Source organism: Typopeltis vanoorti, chromosome 7 (assembly GCF_054136105.1).
Source record: "Typopeltis vanoorti isolate ZY-2024b chromosome 7, IOZ_Tvanoo_1.0, whole genome shotgun sequence".
In the NCBI taxonomy this organism is placed as follows: domain Eukaryota; kingdom Metazoa; phylum Arthropoda; class Arachnida; order Uropygi; family Thelyphonidae; genus Typopeltis; species Typopeltis vanoorti.
The window spans coordinates 94,892,501-94,910,819 of NC_143555.1; the positions used below are offsets into that span (position 1 = coordinate 94,892,501).

The 18,319-nt window shown below is 33.8% G+C and overlaps 1 long non-coding RNA gene across 1 annotated transcript in view; it reads right to left on the minus strand.

The window, feature by feature from the left end:
- The window catches only part of LOC150104878 (uncharacterized), a 205,389-nt gene that overhangs the window by 83,781 nt on the left and 103,289 nt on the right, over positions 1-18,319 (minus strand). Inside the window, exon 3 of the long non-coding RNA XR_016548554.1 lies at positions 2,217-2,364. This is a non-coding gene — a long non-coding RNA (uncharacterized LOC150104878). The remainder of the gene's footprint in view (positions 1-2,216; positions 2,365-18,319) is intronic.

An 18,319-nucleotide genomic window follows, 5' to 3' on the forward strand; every position in this document is an offset into this window, starting at 1 on the left:
AAATAATGGCACTCGTCTACCACTTGGGCGACAATCCCCCTGTTGATAATATCCTCCCACACAGCAGCTACAATGTAAACTGTTTTATATACACTCTTTCTCGTCTCGTATGTGTGTAAGACAGAAAGAGACTAGAGCTTCGGCGTACATGTCACCTGCTAAAATATTGTTTATTGCGTGCATATGTTGGACTAATATAGACCGTTTTGAAGTGGTGGCGATCATCTCGCCACAGCTATGGAGGGACACCATTTTGTTATTGACAACGTGAAGCTGTTGTTACTATTGAAACAGAGCATCATATTCGTCTTAGTGAAGTTAACAATGAAAACTATTTTATAATATTTATCATTTATGTTAATCCCACCGCGAATGGTTGTAAACTTCTTGTAGGTTGATTTTGAATGAGCTGAGGGTTACATATTCGGAAACTACTGTAGTCACCAAACACAGAACGTTTTTCAAGCTTTGGATACTAAACACCATCCCAAATAATATGTGAGCAATTGAAATTTTTTTTAAGGGCACGAATCAATTACTCCCAGTTAGTATTTCCGCTGAAATCGAGAGAAAAACGACTACTTGCGATATATGTTACTTTCCTCTGCAAGTGATATAGAATTAGCTGTTGTTGGAAGTAGTAACGCTACAGTTGTAAACGAATTCCATCTTCCACAATTGCATTCTCCAGGTGATAAATTGCATACTCAAACGTTTATAAATTAGTATGTATTTATTCACCGTGCATGTAATTGAATTCCTACTAACGCATTAAAATATAGGAAAATCAATGTACTAGAAATCAGATATTCAAGAGCAATAGGATGTATTAAGATACATTACAAGTAGAAACTAGTATTATCATTCCATAATATTTCTTTGGTAGGCTGTCGATACTTTTTTTCGTTTAGAAATAGTTTTTTTTGCTGTTGTATAAATGCATAAGTATCAATTGAACATTTACAGCGATAAAAACAAGTCATTAAATAAAGATTTTTTTTCCGTTTTATCTTAAGATACTGCCTAAAAGTTGCGTATTTTAGTTGCTAAACAAACAGTCGTGTCGTCATTATTTACAGAGCTAAACGATGACATGTAGTTTCCTGTATCCAAATTCGCTACATACAGTATCTGCTTAACAGAGGAGTTCAATTCCAGGTTAGTTAATATCTTCATTTGTTAAACGGATAACAATCTGTCTTCAAGATGGCACAAATGTCTACATATGAAAAATGATGCCTTTGACTGAACTGAAGTAGGAAACGCTTTAAAGAGGTATTACAACGCTTGTTCCTTGATAATTGACTCTTCCGTGAAAAAAAAAAAAAAAAAAAAAATTGACACGAAAGAAAAAAATCTACATTACATTAGATTATAAAATAAACTGATGGTAAAAAAGACAGAGAAAAACGAAATAGTTCGAAGTAATCAGTTAACCCTATATTAAGCGAAAAGGGTTTTTCCTATCGAACAATGATGGATCGTTGGTAGCAGGAAAAACCGGTCTGGGAAGGAAGCTAAATGCCACAAGAACCTTAATTGTATCTAATAGCCGTGACATCCGAGGGGGGGGGGAATCCGAGTTGTACCCAGCTCGTAATTCCAGCCGTTATGCTGTCGACTGGACGGCACAAAGGAAGGGTAAAAGAAATGTGCTAGTCTTTAGATGATATCGAAATATAAAAGGCAGAAACTCTAGGAAAAATACTTTAAATAACGGAAATTATTTTTAAAAATTATAAAAGGAGGCATTAAAGTTTACTATCCAGATAAACCGATGTAGTGATTTTCTCCGCTGTTTTTCTTATGACTTTCATTAAATCAGTTATAAATAGTGGATTCCCACGAAATTATCTTTCAGTATTACGCAAGATCTCGTTTTGGTGATTCAACAGTTCTGCTCAATGAAATGTGATTCAGATAGTTTAAGGTCATTAAACTTCGAAGAATTTTAATAAATAAAAAGGAGAGATGATCTTTAAAAAAATTGCACTAGAATTTACATTACGTACAAGAAAGGATGAAAAAAGCTATTAAGAGTAGCAGAAATCAAGTTTCTGGTACACTCAAAGACATTATTTCTGTTTTTTATCATTTACAAATTTATATGCTATTTAGATATAGTATACTTGATAATCTTCATTATAATTTGATTTCATGAAACTATAAAAGATATTTAGTCTCTGGATAATGGAGTAAATAAGATTATTACTTACATCTTATAATTTCTGATTGGTTATAAACAGGAGGGAACGAAACCATGATATCTGTGAAACTCTAAATTCCCATTCTAGAGAGAAGTTTAGATGTAGAAAGTGGTTCTTAATAAGCATAGAGGATCCGTATTTAACGATAGAAGCACTGCTGTAGAAGAGAAAATAGTGATAATATTATGCTCTTTTACTTAATGATAGGAAGATAAGTATTATTAATGGGGGGGAATGGATTGTAATATGGAATATATGGACTCGGAGAATGAAACAACTGATAATATAATTGGCAGAAAATATTTGGAGCAACTTCCTGATGGTTATCCGAAGAAACATGATGTACGTGAACCTATTAGATGAGACAGGATATCAGGTTTCATAACAGCATCAGTGGAAATAGTGATGGGCCATATTAATTATCTAGAGCTCCGCTGTGATAGTAATCAACCAACCTGGGAAGATGAATTAAGGTTAAGGAGAAGAAGTGATAATTAGGAAGCATAAGAGGAGGAATTTCAAAAAAAAAAAATAATAAAATAAAATCAAAACTGACGATATAAGAGTGTTAAGTATTAGCATGGATACATTATTTAATGGAAATAACACTAAAGGAAAAAATTGATAAACACTGAAGTATAATTTTGTATTGTATGATATATCTTGTATAATTTAATGTTTACTTCAAGAAGTTAATTTCACAATAAGTCTACGGTGGGCTGGATGAATAATCAAGAGGACAACGAAGTAAATTATAGGGAAAAAAAACTTATGAGATGAATTTCATCATTTCCTGGTGTGAGATCACCTTCTCGCTTATTGGAAGCCTGAAGAGTGGCTTTAGAAAAGTTCTATGTTTGGTCTCTAGAACAAGATTTTCGGATTATATAAGCTAACGAAACAGAAAAAATTCCTAGCCCGCCAACGGTACTAATGTACTATTGTATTTCAACCTTTCGTTCTCAACATAAAAAAAGAGTAAAATTTATGGAAAGATTACAGATTCTGATAAATCATCTATTAATTATGATAAATACAAAAGGCAACAAGATTTACCTAAAGTTTTAATTGCAAAACTGAAAAGAGAAATTTGAACTACAGCTAGAGAATATATGCTAAGATTAATTCAAAAATTTATATAGATATGTAAAAAAACGTTAATATAACAGAAAGAGTTAGCATAATTAGTTCCTCTGGAATAATTTTGAATGATCCAGCTGTGGTTACTGAAGAATTCAATAAGTTTTGCAAGTGTATATGTGAACACTGGTCAGTTATAAGTACCTATACTGCTTAAGATGCAAGACTTTTATAATGAGACCGTTGATAATTTACACAAGCTGGCATTATATAAGGCTGAAGGTTAGGATGATATAGCTCCGTTGTTGAAGATCTAATGTATATGCGGGTTAATCATTTCACTTTTGATCATTTTTAGTGAATCGTCAGATTTTAAATAATAGTTTCTAATGAGAAGTTTTCGCAGAATTATTCCAATTCGTAAGGGTGGTTTACTGCAAATAGAGAAATATAGACCGGTTTTATTAATTTTAGTAGATAAATAGAAATGGGAATCATATCCAGGTATCCATAATATAGATTACTTGTTAAGTTTGGCGTAGTATGTTCTTTAAGAGGAAATCAATTGTGACAAGTGCGTGTGTGTGCGCGCTCCTAAGAGGTCAAGGTAATTTTAAACATATACTAATGGCTTTGATGTGATTTATTTGAATTCCAGTAAAACCGTTTACAGCATCACATAGGCTGATAGGTAGACGACAAAAATACTGCTAAGAGATGATTCAAAGAAAATAGTGAAAGCGCGATGAAGCGACTTAAATGTTCCATATTACAGTGCACGGCTCTTTTCATCATGAAAAATAGCTTTCAGGATTTTTTTTCCCTCTGAAATATATAAGTATGGCGATGTCTTATTACATAATCATTATTATAATAAAATTAGAAATTAAGAAGCATCCTTTTATATATTGAAATATTTCTTATTCTTTGAAACACTGCACTGTACAATAATAATGAAAAATGTCGTTTCAATGGGTTATTTTTAATTTATTTTTTAATTAGAGGTCGACAATCAGCGCTCCATACAACACGTTTTGAATCCATTTTAAGCGGTTAGTCTGAAATCCGTTTTTTTTTTTTTTTTTAAAGTATTTTAAACAGATTTCAATATCATTTAGCTGAGTTTTTGGACTAATTTGCCACTTTGCTTTTAACATTTTGAATATTTTATTATTTTTTCACTGGAATATATCAAAATTATTAATATCGAAATGGGCTGATATATTGAAGCCATACATGTTTTACTTATTGGAGAGAAATATTTCTATATTTCTCTCATTGTTTTGTTTTTTTTTGTTTGTTTCAAGAAGTTTTATAGATTAATACTGAGGCGAAATCGATTCTGTAAATAAATATGCTAAAAGATGCATTTGATAGATTTATGAATAAGTGAATATATGGGAAATGGAAGATAGTGAAAAATTTGAATGCGTTAAATAGGGGTGGTAAACCCAATTTTGAACAGAACGAATAATGTAGTCTATTAACTGTTGTGGATATTACCTGATTAAGGTAATCGTTGATGAAGATTATCGGTAATAAACTGAGTTAATAGGATCGATGATGGGAGAAGTGCAAGTTATTGCCATATTTGTGGGCTTAAGAGATTATTTACTGGTTATATTCTGATATTGATACAAAAATATGGTCTTATAAGAGTTAAATTTAAAGTTGACGGAATTTTTTTTCTCATATTCAACTGTGAACTAAAAGGGACTGAATAAGTGAAACAGTTTCAGTATAGAATATTCGTTGTCAACACATGACATTATCGAAAGAAATGCTATGGGAAGAGAGAGAGAGAGAGAGAGATATTAGAAGTCACGATTCTAAGCGGGTGAGGAATAGTTCCTCAAGTTGTCCAGTAGTATTTTGACGTAATGGAAGTACGAAAAACTACGAGTAAATTCGTTTATATTTAAAAAAAAAAATTGCTGAAATTATTAAATTAATCAGCATGATGAAGGAGTTGATATTGTTTGTTTTCAGCTAAGTTGTGGTCATTAATAAGCAAATGGATGAACCAATATTAGTGTATAGTGACGAAGCATTAAAAGAAGAAATGCTGTGTATTTCAGAACCTTTATGATTCAGCAATCCTAACTAACGTAGAAATCCGTAATTCTTTCCGACTTTCAGATTTGAGAAATTTAAATAATATGCATATTTAATAATAGGTACATTAGGAAAAAAATTTAAGTATGTTCTAGTTTTTTATTATTATTTATCAGCCTCCGTAGCTCAGTCGATATAGACGAAGCCCTTGGTCGGAAAGACCGGGGTTCGATTCCCATCACTGACTTGAGAAATCTTATCCTTGATCTGGTCTCTTTCGACGAAAGGTGAGTTAGCCGGTCTCATATGAAGGCAGGGGTTCTTCATCCGGAAACTTGGATTTTTCGTCCCCAGAACAGGCAAACTGGCCCCTTGAACCACGCATCTACAGGCATAGGGCTAACCGCCCTATCCTCAAATAACGGTTGCGAAGTCTAATAATAATCTCGAATAATCCGTAAAAGAGGAAGGATAAAATAAAGTACTACTATTTGTCTCCTTAACACCTAACAGTTCGGTTCACGTTATAAAGCCAGTTGCAACTGTGGCCCACGCAACACTAAACAGGTTACCAATCCTTGATGTCACCAAAAAGTAAATTTGAAAAATTATTTTAAACGAGATATTATTTCTGGAAAATTTCCAGTTTCCATGATTTTAAATGAAATTGGCAGTCGAAATTCTTAGAGAAAATTATATGCGTTAACAAATTAACTTCTCTTCTCGTTTTCAGCATTTCATAATATGCAGCTGATGTATTCAGAGAATCATTAGTCACTTCTTGACTGTAGGCACATATTTTTTCTCAAACAAACAGCTAGGTTAAATTACATGCAAGAGAATACGAATACTTACGCTAGCATGCTGTATAGAATCATGGATATCAAAGAAAAAAGGGGGGGGGAGGGGAGATAGAGAGAAACAGACAGTAAACACAAAAATGAGAATGCCAGCTCCATGAGGGAAACCATAAAAATGGTGATATTAAGAAGAAGATTCAGTGAGTGATATAATTAAAATAGTAAGCTAAAGTCATTCAAGACGGTTTTATGAAGGAAGAAAAGAAAGAAGAGGAACGCAATCCAAAGAGTCATGAAAATTAATATTGGGAACGATAACGTGAAGGCGGTATTGAGATTTGGGACGAAATCTATGGATATAAATATAGAAAATGTGACTTTCTGCAGGATGCTCAGACTAAAGAGAAACGGAAGCATTGTTGGAATGACAGATTGCGAGACAGTTTGGTGGGGGGGGGGAACTGCTAAGAAAATGAAGAAGAAAGAATTCCTTTTACACTTCGTTACAGGAGAAAGTTTGTTTTCATATAATTTCTTTAGGCATTAATTTCCTCTTCCTTTTTCTTTGTTAAAAAATCATAACGTGATTTCTGGCGTGCAATGCAAGCTCTTCGTAAAGGCAGTGCAATATTGGTCGATTAAAATTAGTATAATCCAATATTATTCTCTTCAGACTTTTGATCTTTATCAGATCAAAACTTGTACTCTAACCGCAAAAAAGCAAAACAATAAAAGAAGATCAGCAAATTAACCCCGCAATATATCCCATGATTATAATATAATACTGGAATCACTTCCTTGAACTGTTGATAGGTAGGATGTGCTACTTCAGAATGATTGTTATATTTCAGAAGGGATAAAACAGCATGTTTATATGTAGCAATACTGCTTTTCAAAAAAAAATTACTGAAACTATCTTTTTCTGACCTAACTAGTCTCTCCCTCTCGTAATGTAATGTTTATAAATATCTTAAAAACTTTGGGCAATATCGATTAGAAAAATAACTAAAGGTCAGATAAATCATCAGAATTTTTCTTTAAAAAAAATACTTTTTAAACTTCATAACATGGGACTGAAGTTTTTCAGAAATTTTTTAATTTTTAAAGATGGAATGCAGAAGCATTAAATAGCGGGCAGAATAAACAAGTATTTTAGCGAAAGAAGAATATTACAGGATTTATTATTCTTATTAACACACACACACACGCACAAATATTATTTACTTCACTCTAAGTTCGTGTACGTTTCTCCATGTACTTTCATGGTCTTCTTCAATGAAATGGAACCCATCATTCCTTCACTTTCTACCAGGTCTGTTAAAATAAGAGAAGTTGCTCAACATTCCTTTTCAGTCCAACTGCAAACATTGCGAACGTACTTCTTCCCTTCCTCATTTATTCCATCTACTCCTGTCCTCTGGAACAACATTCCTCATGAAGTGTTCCACAACTACAATCCCCCAACTCTTCAAGAAAGATGTAAATTTCTTTTTTCCCCAACCCTCACCTCCACTCACACACATAGCTTTGTGCTATTGGATGTAAAATTAACAGTTTGCATTCGCCCCGCGTTTTTTTTTTTTTTTTTTTGAAATTCTGTTCACTGCAGCAACAGGGAGCCACAGTTTTGTTTTATATTCGAATAGATCTGTATCTAATCAAATATTTAACAGCAGAGGCCTGTGATAGAAAACATCGGGTGACAAAGAATCCTAAATTGAACAGCAAGGAAAGAAATAACAAACAGCAATGATTTCTTTTAAGCAAAAAAAAAAAAAAACTCTACTAACATAAACACGAGATATGCTATTCAAAACGACGGTAAATATTTTTGAGAAAGATGCAAGTACGGTATGGAGAAACAAGCGAGAAGAAAAATTAACCAACTAGCAAAATAAAAATAAAAGTTTAAAAAAAAAAGGACAAAAAAAAAGAACTGCACAAGGTGTTAAAGAGCTGAAAACACTTCGTGATAAATTAATCATTATTCCTGCAATAGACTCCGATAGACTGCCAGAGCTCTGATAATTCCGATTCCAGTCCAGGTCCTGCTGGAGCTAACAAAAGCCTCAGTTCAGCAGTTTTCTACTTTGAAAATGGCTAAGAAACCATTTGCTAGATGAGGGATTTAAGCTACAGTATGAAAAAATGATCAACACAGATAGTTTCCAAATTTTGGCTGGCAGTAAAATAGAAAATAATTGCGCATACAAAATTTCTTAATCTCCTTTGTCAATGTTTTGTGGAAATATCTGCTGTAATGCATAATTTTTTTTTTTTTGGACTCTCAAAACATGATAAAATTTGTAAAAATAGTCTATATTTTGATGTGTTAAACAGAAAAATTCCAGTCACTACAAACATAATGAAGGGCACATATCACATGACTCTATCGCAGCACAAGAAAACACTAAACTTGAATAACGTACTCAACTACGCTGCGTTACTGGAAAATCCCATTTCAAACAGGGATTATGGTGTCTATTAGAAATGCACAAGGCCTTCACAATGATTCAAGTCTAGTTACTTTTCTCAGATCAGAGGCAGAGAGAGAGATTCGAAGATCATCTTCTATCAACTCTACTTACAGAATAAAATCGCTATACCTGGGATGCAATTCTCCAGAAATATTTAGAAGTAAGAAATGCACTGTGACAAAAATGCAGCGAGGATCGCTGATCTGGAAGTCGAACATACACGAGTAGAGAAAAAAAAAACTTGAAACTTTTGAGGCGCTAAAAGACGAGGATGAAGAATTCTTCCCAAGTACAAAGAAATTCATTGATCATGGAAAAGCAGGAAACAATACACAAATGACAACCACGTCTTGAAAAACTGGGGTCATGGAAACGCTTTCAGACCATGAATATTATAGTAAAAGAAAAATAATTGATGTGTAGTCTTCAGCGATGAACCAATAGCTGACGTCCTTTTCAAGAGGAAAACTAATTCAAACCGTCTAAATGCTTTCTATCTGTCATTAGTCTAGGTCATATAGATGGCGAACCTATTCTCGCGTGCCAGAGGTGGCACGCCCGAGAATTTTGCTGGCACGCCAACGATATACAGGTGATATCCTTTTATATGCTTATAAATTATTTAACTTTTTTATTTATTACAATACGTACAAGTTAAATTTTGTTTTAAACGAAAGAGTAGCTATGAAGACGTGCATATGATTGGTGTATTAACAAAAGATCACGCGACCCAAAAACATAGGCAACCGACAATTGTTGAGTTGAAATGCTAATTCCTTTAACCGAATTCTATAACATCTGAAACTGTCATAACAACATTCACTATATATTTCTTAGTTTTAACACATTCACGATGGGGTGTCATTTATCGTTCCGAAGGAACTTCTCATTACCGGCGGGCTCAACTCACACAAAGTTTCAACCGCTAGTTTAATATTATTCCTGCTTGTTTGGGTTGAGCTGGCAGGCGAACTCACACACGCATTATATGTACAGTGATCATTTTATTTTGGAGAAAATAAAGGACAAATCAGAAATTGTTTCATAAAAAAAAGCAGGTTGCGTTTATTTGTTTCACTAAAACTAAAAAGCTTTATAATGTTTATTGTAAAATATAAGCATGTACATAGCATTTTAAACAATCATATTATTACTTTAAAAAATTTAATTTTGATACTTTTCACAAGAATGAACTTTTTTTAATAAATCAGGTTCGTATTTTAAAAATTCATAAAACTGTATACAATTCATGTCAAATAGTTCGCCGTCATTTATGTTTTAAGTTCCAGTGACTGGAAGTGAATCGCCCGCAGAGGGATTTCTCGTAGTAGGACACATTCAAATACTTTCATTTTCACGAAACAGCTGTCCCAGTTATTTAAATAATCAATGCAGGTTTGGTAAAATTTATGAATTGCATCTTGAAATATATTGGCATCAATATTCAATTTACTATTTCAATTCACAAAATAAAGGACAAAATGGCTATTTTAGAAAAATAAAAAATCTAAAGGACAGAGAAGTGAAATAAATGACTGTCCTATTAAATAAAGGACGTGTGGTCGCCGTTAATTATATGGCATGTTTCAATTCGTGGTAGAATTTTATTTGAAGTTAGCCTTTGTGATCTGTCATAATGACATCGAGAATTTCAAATGCAATAAAACAAACACTTGTTTCATGTAATTGAAAAATTGACAATAGTTTTTAGTTAGATACTGTTTTCGGTGTAACATATGGCTTTCCTTCAGTCTATACAGCATAGTTTCTGTGGGAGCGGGGACAATAATAGTGCAATTAGAGACAGTTGGAATAAAAACGGCGCTAACTAATGAATCGCACTATTTGTTGAGAAATATATTACACGGATTGCAAAAGCCTCTGTACTTTATTCAGGGATACAATAAAACTACACTTGTTTTTCTTGCATCTGCAGTATAATGTCTGTTGGGGAGGACGTGTTGTTACCGTTTGGAGCGAGTTACTATCGCTTCGACATGAACATGTTTAAAAATTTTTCGTGCGCGAGGTAATATGCAAAACTTTTTGATGTCTTTTTTTCGTAAAGTAAAATCAGGGATGCGAGTTATAAGCGAGGGCAAGTTATATTCGAGTAAATACGGTAAGCATTTCGCCGACAAGTTGACATCCTTCTGCTGCTTCCCCTGCTCAGCTGTCTTCTATGGTGAGTTACAATGCAGAAATATTTTTCTCACTACCGTTTTTTTTTTTTTTACTTTCAAACCAACATCATTAAAATCAATTTGATAATACAATAATAAATTTTACATTGAATAATATTATAAATTTATACATAAATAAATATTATAAATAGAATAAAATATTTATAAAATTATAATTATTTATAAAATATTATATTATAAATTAATTAATTTTATATTAAATTTTCCCCTACTAAAAACTGCCCGGCACGTCAGCAACTTGATTTGTAAATTTTTGGCACGCGCCGGCACGTCAGTAACTCGATATGTAAACTTTTGGCACACGCACATAAAAAGGTTCGCCATCACTTAGGAGATTTTACTAATAATGGAGATGACTTAAATAGGCGCATCGACGTGATGGTGGAGAAATTCAATCATCACTTTGAGCTTTTCAATTTACTTAAAAAAGTTTCAATTTTACTTTTGAGCTTCTCAATCCAGTGAAAAGTTGTCACATTAGAATTTAAACATTTATTAGGCTAAAGGCCATCAATAAGAAAAACAAAATATATAGAAAGCATAAATTTTACGAGATGGCAAGCAATGCAGCTAGGAATTAATTAATTAAAATGAACATAACTCGCCAGAAGATAAAAGCTGAGCAGCAGAAACTGATTCTAGAAAAATCAATTTAAAAAAAATCTGAGTCCACATGCACTTTTATGTACGAACAATATTATTTGCATTGCATTTTCCGAATTAAAAAAATACCTTATCGAGACTCTATACTACTGATTTTATTTTTAATATATTTAGTACCTACAGTATATAATTTTACCTACAATATGCTAGAGCCGCATCCTTTAACAAATACGTGTTTAAAATTCTTTCTTTCAAGGAAATCAAATTTGTTTGCCATTTTTTCTGCCAGTTATATCCTGCACGTAACTTATGGAACAAATAGGCCTAATTCTGTTTTAGATAACATTATAAGCTGCGAGTAGGAGGAAGAAACCTATGTGTGAGTTCTACAGTGTATTTTAGTTATCGTGATTTTGATTTTGCACAGTTCAAAAACAAAAACAAACAAAAAAAAAACTTAAAGGCTGATGAGTGGATTTGATATAATTAATTTATATGTCTTTCTCTTAATTTTCCCTCCCGCACACCTCCGTATTTAGTGAAACCCCAATCCCACGCTGTCACAGATACGCGCTGTCATCACTTCGATTTTATGGGACAAACAGCTAAGATGTGATCCCTAAGAATTAGAGTAATTGAACCTCTCACTTATCGGATTCCTATCATCTGGCCTCTTTCAAAGTCGGAGGTTCTTTCCCTTGAGGATAATTGAACCTGTTAGCAGACTGCACTATAGTGGGATGTTTCATTATTATGATAAGAGACTGGGTGCATACAAGAGCGACTACTAAATTCCGCATAGCTATTGAAATGTCCGTAATTTCAAATCAGTCTCCATTACAATGCACAGGTGACAGGCCAGTGTTTAAGTCGCGGTTAGCTTCACATTCCTCCCTTGCTCCAGCATGAAAATCACAGGTTTGAATAATAAGTCAGCAACAAACCATGTGTTAATTCCTCATGCGACTTAAATTTAACTGGAAAGCGCGTGTGCAAAACTCGTTTCTCACCGCCATCGTTGACGTAGAGCGACGACACTACAGTGGGGTTAGTCACACCAAGAGAACCAGCCCTTCCCTCGGGCGATCACAGCGCCACTTGATACTTTCCAGACTTAACAACAATGCAATGATCTACGCGCGCGCGCACACGAGCATATATATACACACACACATGTGCACGCACGCACACACATTGACCTCGGGTTCTGGCCTCACGAGCATTCACCTCCCCCTCCCAGTTGGAGTCACGCGACGACGAAGGACCGAGGGGGGTAACCTGCCCAACCTTTAAGTGTGACCTATGGATGCGCGCTATGTCTCACAGTTACCTAGGAAACCGCTCAAGGGAGATGTAGGATGCGCACACTGTGGAAGATGAAATCTTGATTTTCGAGAAATTTCCATAGGTGGCAGCACTGTTTTTGTCATTCAGGAGAAAAAAAAAAAAAAGAGATAGTCATTTGGATTCTGGTTTCTTGACCTGACCAGTATGCCCCTCTCTTTCTCTCTCTTGTTTGCGTGCTCTTTTCTGAGCCTTATCAGAACAATTCATAATTGAAAGCAGTAACTGAACTGATTTATTTTTTACGGAAGTTGCAAAATAAATTCATTATTTTCAGGTGTTAAAATTTTTGGAACTTATGGAAAGTATGTTCAAGTATGACAAATTTTGTAAAGATTAGGTGCCCATTAATATCTATACTATCTTCTCCAGCATTGATGGCAGAACTTCATCTCGCAAAGATCTATAGGATTCTACTCTATATTTCTGAACAGCATTATTTCGGAGAGATGGTCAGATAAGGCAATTTTCATATAACAAATGGCATCGGTATTATTTATAAATTATACCCCACTGACGACATCCGACCTTTAGTGTGACGAACATATTTTAGATATAATCACACATAAGTGCTCTTTTAATTTGTGATCGGCCAACCGTAAACTGAGTAAAGAGCCAATGTAAATAAAGGTTCAAACATTGATAAATACACCCTTACCCCTGCTGCACTGTAGGAGAACGCGGTTGTTCTAAAAAGAAAGAAAAAAAAAACTATAATGCATACTGGTACATGTTGTGCTTAGAAAATTCTTTCCCTTCGGTGATTTTGAGTTACACAAGGCATTACAAATTCACTGACGTATGACCTAATACACCAGGTGGCCATTGACAATATACCTTCAACTCCAGCACAGAAGTTGCACGTGAGAGATGTGTGTGTGTCACATACCGTAGAAATCCTCAGCTTAACCTCCCTTCCATTGTGACAAAGAAACAGGATACGAGAGGCAGGGCTTCTAGGCATTGATTCATTCTTTGTGATGACTTGATACAATCTCTACAATGAGTTTGTAAGCGCATATACATTCTGAGGAGAAATTCACTTTTCATTCCCGTTTTTAAAGAATTTTACATCGTGGAGTGAAAGAAATAAAGGTCAGATATGATAATACCCGTCCTGTGAAAAGTTGTTCGTGCATGCAAACACACACACATAGATTATAGAATTTTTTTAATAGATCATTTGTCTAGCAATTATTGCCTCATGATTAAAATATAACTGCTCTTTAAACACTTATATTACTATTTCATACTTTTCTTTTGAATAACTGAATAAACTTTATGATCTATTTTTTTATTATTCTATTTTTTATATAGCATTTGCTTGCGAAAGTCAGAAGAAATATAATGCACTCTCCGGAGCATATTTTCCCCTCTTTCTTACATAACCGTGCATATTCTAAACAGTCTTTCTGGAGAATAAAAAGACAGAATATTTATTTTTTATGTTAATAGTTACATTATTTATAGTTTATAGTCACTAGCTAAGCAGGAGAAACTGTAAAATCAATCGATAATTAATGTAAATCAAAGTTTTAAATTACACACGTTTCCTCCCCCCGTTACCCGCTACAAAAAAATGTCTTATCTAACCCACAACTATTCGTTATTAAGTTTTGGGTTCGAATCCCGTTTATGACACAAATAATGTTTATGAGATTTTAGTTAGAAGTCTCATACGGAAGTGGCAGGACTTTGATTTTAGGGAATTCGAAGTTTCATCCCGACACGATAGAAAAACTAATCGAGAACACATACAATTAACATACACAAATATGGTTGTGTTTAGCTTTATTGTGCGGAGAATTCCGGAACAACTACAGAAAAACAAGCGACTTTTAAAATATGTATGTTTGCATAACTTACTTGAAAGAAAAAAAAAAAAAACATGTACAAATATCTTTAAAAAAGTGGAAACTGATTTAAATTTATATTTACTGTATTCAGCATTTTGAATCAGCAAACAATAACAGAAATTCTAAAAAGCGCCACCTTAGTAGCTAGTGTAGGATAACAACAACAAAAAAGTCAATATTTTCCTAACTAATATATATATATAGGAATACCTTGTATAGCGCAGTTTTGAACAACGCGGATTTTGGTCTAACGCGGTTTTTATTATTACACTAACATTGCCAACACTGACCGGCGACTCCCGGGCGCCGCAAGTGACAGTCGAGAGCAATTTATGCAGTAGTTATTCGATTGGCTCTCGCGTAGACACATTTTTTCCCCGCGGCATTTTATTATTTACGTTAATATTAGTATTTAATATTTTTTTTATTATTATTTAAGTATGAATGAAAAGAGACAAAACAAAGAATACACTGTTGGAGTAACAAAAAAAATGAAGTGGTTGACATTAGAGAAGAAACTTGAAATTATAAAATGTCACGAGAATGGCGCTTCGTTTGCTAAAATAGCACGTGAAAATTCAATGAATGAGTCATCTATACGAACAATTATTCAGAGCAAAGAAAAGATTAAACAACGTGGAATGAACACCGCTTCTTATATGTCAAAAGTGATCACGAGAAATCGATCTTCTACAATGGAAAATATGGAACGCCTTCTAATGATCTGGATTGAAGATTGTAATCAGAAAAAGATTCCTTTGAGTCAAATGATAATCCAGGCAAAAGCAACAAGTCTACATGACAAAATAAAAGAAAATGAAAGCGAAAATGAAGGAGGTACAACCAGTGAAACTTTTATGGCAAGTCGCCGGTGGTTCTACAATTTCAAAAAGCGTATGGGACTCCATGACGTAAGAATCCAAGGAGAAAGCGCAAGTGCTGACACTAAACTGCAGAATTATTTCCCAATGAATTAAAGGAGCTTATTGAGAAGGAAGGCTACACAGATGATCAAATTTTTAACGCTGACGAGACTGGGTTATTCTGGAAAAGAATGCCATCGCACACATTTCTAGCAGAGAAGGAAAAAAAACACAAGCTGGGTATAAAATGTCAAAAGACCGAATGACACTTTTACTAGGAGGTAATGCATCAGGTGATTTAAAATCGAAGCCACTGTTAGTGTAAAGAGAGGAAAACCCACGTATTTCAAGAGCTATTAAGGGCTTTACAAAGAACAATTTACCTGTTCATTGGCGTTCGAATAAAAAAGCGTGGGTGACTCGTTCAATTTTCGAAGACTGGTTTAAAACTTGTTTTTGCCCTGAAGTTAAAAGCTATTGTAAAAAGAATGATATTCCGTTCAAAATTTTGCTTTTATTAGACAATGTGCCAGGCCATCCAACTCTATTGACTGACTTAGATGAAAATGTCAAGATTCATTTTTTTCTCTCCAAACACATTAATTTTGCAGCCGATGGGTAAAGGCGTTATCTCCACTTTCAAGGCTTACTATTTAAGACGAACTTTTGCCCAAGCTATTAAAGCTGCAGAAGAAGAAGATTCTTGGACTTTGAGTGAATTTTGGAAGAAATTAACATAAAAGATGCCATTCAAAATATTTATGAATCTTGGCAAGAGGTGACTCAAAGCAACATGAGAGCCGTATGGCATAATATCTTGCCGCATTGTTCAAAGGACTTTGTTGCCTTTGCAACACAGAAAGAGGAAATCTCAACAGAAATTGTGCAGATGGGCATAGGTCTTGGTTTTACAAGTTTAGATTGTAACAATGTGAACGAATGTATTGATTCTCATTCAAGTGATCTGGATGATGAAACCCTTTTGGAGTTGGAACAACAACGAGCCTATGAAGCAGAAGAAGACGAAGATGACCCCACTGATATCATGGTTGAAGAATTTTCCTTTGCTGACCTTTCAACTTTTGTGAGAAAAATCGACAAAGTTTCCGACTTTCTCATAAATGCTGACCCGAATTTGGAAAGAAGCATCAAAGTGAGACAAAGTCTCAATAATGCCATCAAATGCTACAGAGACCTAGTACTTGAAGAGACAAAGAAGACAAGGATGTTTCAACGAACACTAAAAGACTACTTTAGTAAAAAATAAATTACTGTATGCTAGAATTGAAGCAATATTTGTTTTGTTTTCTACAACTTTTATATCAGTTTAAAGGATTTTATTTGTTATTTAGTTAATAAAAATAGTTAATATATATACATTTTTTTTTCATTTTTAAACATTTTTATTATCCTAAATTTTTGTAATAAACAAATTAAATTGAAAACCTTTATAAATAGACCTCGAACAACGCGGTTTTGCATAGCGTGGACGCTTCTTGGAACCAATTAACCTCGCTATACAAGGTATTCCTGTATATATATATACACACACTAGGGGCCCCCCCCTGACGCCTACTGCGCCCAACCTCCCGAGTTCCGGACTGGTAGGCCGGTTCTCCTTGAATTCTGATGACTCGAATTTTGAAGACTCGACACTCAGGCTAGCCTTGAAACGTTTTTAGTTTCAAAACGTTTCAAATAACTTGACAAAAAACGTTACACCAAAACGTGACAATAAAAGCTTATCATTTTATATTATAGAGTAGATATATAAATTATATATTTGGTTTAATCTTTTATCCAAGTGTAAACAAACAAAGTTTGCGCCTGAAGTATCTTCAGGATTAAACCAAATGGTTGTAATTGATCAAATCTAGGGGATGTTTTAAAGTTGATTTTTGAGATAACCGTGTCCAAATTTTTTTTGTGTTATAATGCTAGTGTTTGGCTTTATAAGACCGGGTACAGTTCGCCTTAAATTTGTTCCTTCAAAGTGTTATTAAATTTCCGCCAGTTGCTTGTTACTTAAACCGTGTGGTAAAATAATAGGAGGTGGTAAAAATAATAATAATAATAATAAAGACGAAAATCACTTTAACATTTGAGCGTCAAGTTTAAGGATTAATTACAAAATCTTTAAACGAGCAAAAACAAAAGCCCATGAAGCAAAAGCATCGACTTTTCAGCAGAAAAACAAATTATCCTAGGGAGTTTCTTTTTTAATATATAAATGCTAGTTGATAATTGGCATCGTAAGTGGCGAAAAAAGCTATTTTTTTAATGACGCTTATCTCTTAGTTTGGCCTTTTACGGCGGTAAAAAAAAGCGTTATATGCAAAAATTGGAGTACTTTGCAATTCTAATTAACTGAAATAGTTCTTCATAGAACTTCTGCGCACATGGGAGTGAGCAATAACATTTTAAATTAATTGCCTCTCTCTCTCTCTCTTTCATTTTCCAATTTTCTTTAATCTTTTCATAAATTAATATCTGAATCATAAACTGATATAATACTTTGAATTTCCATCTTTCATTTTATAATCCTTCAAGTTAAACAATGAAGGAATGGGTAATTTGTCGCCTTGTGTGTTACAGAATCCACACGAGCCATATGTGGAATTGTGCAACTGTCATTTCCTTTTTATTTCTGTAAATATGAAATATAACAACAATATTTAAGTGATTCATATTATTCAAGTCTATAAGATTTTCCATGTTTTGTTTTTACTCATTTGAAATGTGTCAGTTGAAGTTCGTATCATCTTCTCCTCCAGAGGTCTGTCAATAACGTCTCTGCTCCACTAGCCAACATAATGAAGTGACCAAAGTC